Below are 3,891 nucleotides of genomic sequence, written 5' to 3'. Positions count from 1 at the left end.
TTTTGGGATTGGCTTATTTTGCTTAGCGTGATATTCTGTAACTATCCATTTACCTGCAAATGCCATAATTTTATTCTCTTTTATTGCTGAGTAATATTCCATTGTGTATATATACCACAGTTTCTTTATCCATTCATCTATTGGAGGGCATCTGGGTTGGTTCCACAGTTCGGCTGTTGTGAATTTTGCTGCTAGAACATTGATGTGGCTGTTTTTAAGTCCTTTGGATGTAGACCAAGGAGTGGGATAGCTGGGTCAAATGGTGGTTCCATTCCAAACTTTCCAAGGAATCTCCATACTGCTTTCCAGATTGGCTGCACTAATTTGCAGTCCCACCAGCAGTGTATGAGTGGGCCTTTTCCCACACAACCTCGTCAACACTTGTTGTTGCTTGTATTCTTGATAACTGCCATTCTGACTGAAGTGAGATGAAATCTTAAGAGTAGTTTTGATTTGCATTTCACTAATTGCTAGAGATGTTGAACATTTTTTCATATATTTGTTGATTGATTGTATATCTTCTTCTGAAAAGTGTCTGTTCAGCTCCTTAGCCCATTTCTTGATTGGGTTGTTTGTTTTTTTGGTGTTAGATTTTTTGAATAATACACTTAAAAAAAATCTACAGATGTATTCCCCAATTCAGTTTGGTCTGCCACAAAGGCAGAAAGCACAGGGATTGTTTTCTTTTGCATCCTAGTACTAATCAAAAGAAAAACAGAAAAATCGGGGCTGGGGTTGTGGCTCAGAGGCAGAGCACTCGCCTGGCATGCGTGAGGCACTGGGTTCAATCCTCAGCACCACATAAAATAAAATAAAGCTATTGTGTCCATCTATAATTAAAAAATAAACATTTAAAAAAAGAAAAGAAAAACAAAAAAATTGTTCAAGGTCTATCAGTAAACACAGACAGTTGTGGGATACTTAACAAATTAAAAAAAAAAAACAGGTATTCATTCATGCTGCAGTGATTTGAATTGTTTTTCCAAATGACCAAATTAAATGTATAAGCATTAAGTCTTATCAGTTGAAATTCAGTTAATGCAATTAAAATGTTTTTACTTCCTTACATTTGTAATGCAAGGACACTCATTTTCTGAAGTCTTTTTGTGTGTATGTGTGTGTGTTGCCTTATTACCCTGAAACAGATATTGCAGGAAAATTTAATTTTTTTTTATACATAAGGATGGTTTGCCTCACTTAAGGGAGTTTTAAATTTTATCTTTTTCCTTGAAGGTATGGTAATTTTAGTCCATGATGAATGGAGAATAGACAGATTAACAGGAGAAAAACCAAACAATTAAATGCACAGACATTGGAGCCACACACACAGTGTAAGTCTCAAAGGACTGGATATTTGAAGTTTATGTATCTATTGCTCTGAGTTCCAGAGAGGACTAGGGACTTGGGGCTTCGGGGGGAAAAGTGGAAGCAAATTATGAAAGATTGAGTTGAGGAATATATGGTGAGCAAAGGTTGTCTTATTCTGCAGATAAAATCTCTCAGGTAATACTTCCTAGATCTTACTTAGGTCAGTTTTAGGCAAGTAAGGGGGGAACTGGGGAAAAAAATCCTATGCATTTGTTGCTTATTTTACTAATGTAGACAGAAGGAATTTTCTTTTAAAAGGGACAGATTTTCATAGCTATTTCTGTCTGTAATTTCTCTAAAAAAAATTGTCTCAAGATACGTCAAAGAAATATATTTTGAGGTGGCATATTCTGGGGTCCCATAATATCAAGTGTGTGTTTTTAGAGGTGAGGACCCTAATTTTTTAAAAAATTTTTATTGTGATAAAGTGTATATAACATAAATTTCGTCATTTTACCCTTTTTTTTTTTATGGTACTGGGGAATTGAACCTAGGGGCACTCAACCACTGAGCAACATCCCCAGCACTTTTGATTTATCATTTTGAGAGAGGATCTTGCTAAGTTGCTTAGGGCCTTGCTAAGTTGTTGAGGCTAGCTTTGAACTTGCAATTTTCCCACCTCAGTCTCCTGAGTCTCTGGGATTACAAGCTTGTGCCTTGGAGCCAGGCAGAATTTTATTCCTTTTTAAGACCAAATAGTATCTGTGTGGATTTACTACCTTTTGTTTATTCATTAATGTGTTCAAGAACACTTAGGTTACTTCACCCTTTTAGCTATGGTGAATAATGTTGCAACAAGCAGGAGTATTTTGAGTTTCTGCTTTCATTTCTTTGGGGTATATACCTCAAAGTAGAATTGCTGTATTATCTGGTAATTCCGTGTTTCGCCTTGAGTGTTAAGAAAAATACTTAAAAAATATCAATATATAACTCAAGTTTCATTCTTACAAAATATATAGTTTGGTGGGTTTTAATTAAATTAATAAATTCACAGAGTTGTGTAATCATTCCCAATAGTCACTAATTTTTATAGCTTCTTAGGAACTGGAGGGGAGGGAAAGAATCTTGAAGGTGATTTGTGTATCAGGAGGGGAGCTTTCAGGATTAATATTAAACTATTTTTTTAAAGGTTATTTGTACCAAAATCCTTGAAATGTCACATAATCTTTAGCAGGAATACTCTGCCCCCCACAAGGCTTTCAGACATGAAGTTCAGAAAGACTCCCCTGCTACCTGGCATATTTTCAGTGACTCACGAGGCATTCTTTTATGGAATGGGATGTTGAAGAACCTCACAATTGGGTCAGACTCCCCAAAAGTGTTCTGGAAGCCTGATTCAAGGAGCAGACAGTCCTTCATGTCTTGTTTACTTTGCCACATGGCCTTCTCTGGCTCAGAACTGTTCCTTCTCTCGTTCAGAACTGTTCCTTCTCTCGTTCAGAACTGTTCCTTCTCTCGTTCTGATCACAAATTCTGCAGCTACTTGTATTTCCAGACGTAAAGCAGATTATTTACAATAAGTGCCTTAAATATTTGATTTTCAGGTTCAGATTACTTTACTTTGGAGCAAAGAAAAAAAACCTCATACACTTTTGTTATTATATGCCATTTGTTCATGCCAGGTATGCTGGTATTTCCTTGTTCTCATTATGTAGTTGTGGTTTTGATATTATTTTTAAAGAGTGAGACAGAGAGAAAGAGAGAGAGAGAGAGACAGAGAATTTTAATATTTATTTTTTAGTTTTCAGTGGACACAACATCTTTGTATGTGATGCTGAGGATCAAACCCGGGCCGCACGCATGCCAGGCGAGCGCGCTACCACTTGAGCCACATCCCCAGCCCTGATATTTTGTTTTGAGTATGGTTTTATTGTGGTTTTCTAATAGTTAGCCAGATTTCTTTTCTTTTCATTTTTTACCCCCAGTGCTGGGGATTGAATCCAGGGCCTAGAACATGCTAGGCAAGTACTCTACCACTGAGCTATATCTCCAGCTCTTTCTCTCTCTTTTTCTTTTTTATTTTTTTAATAATTTTAAGTTGTAGATGGACACAATACCTTTATTTATTTATTTATCTTTATGTGGTGCTAAGGATCGAACCCAGGGCCTCACACATGCTAGGCAAGCGCTCTACCACTAAGCCACAACCCCAGCCTTTCTTTCTTTTATGAATATATCATACAGTTCACCCATTTGAAATGTACACTTGAACAGGTTTTTTTTTAGCATATTCACAGGGTTGTGCAACCATTACCACAATGAATTATAAAACATTTTCATCACCCTCCAAAAAACTCCACACGCATTAGCAGTCTATTTCCCCTCAATTTCTGACAGTAGGCAACCCATCTACTAATCCACTGTCTTGATGAATTTTTTGCCAGTTTTCTTTCATCCTTGTTTAATTAATAACTTCCCCTGTCTAAATTATAACCAAGTCACCACTCTTCTTCCCCTCCCTGTGCCATTCTTCCTTATCAAATATAAGCAGGTTTGCTATAAATCTATCCTTAAGTAGTTCCC

At 36.6% G+C, this 3,891-nt stretch overlaps 1 non-coding gene across 1 annotated transcript; it reads right to left on the bottom strand.

Annotated features, from left to right (window-relative positions):
- Positions 1-623: 623 nt before the first annotated feature.
- On the bottom strand, positions 624-741 carry LOC125614176. Its single transcript, XR_007344816.1, has one exon. It is a non-coding gene; the product is annotated as a small nucleolar RNA SNORA31 (small nucleolar RNA).
- Positions 742-3,891: the final 3,150 nt, after the last annotated feature.

Source organism: Marmota marmota, unplaced genomic scaffold, assembly GCF_001458135.2.
Source record: "Marmota marmota marmota unplaced genomic scaffold, marMar, whole genome shotgun sequence".
Classification (NCBI taxonomy): Eukaryota; Metazoa; Chordata; class Mammalia; order Rodentia; family Sciuridae; genus Marmota; species Marmota marmota.
This window is presented reverse-complemented; position numbering and strand designations above follow the sequence as displayed.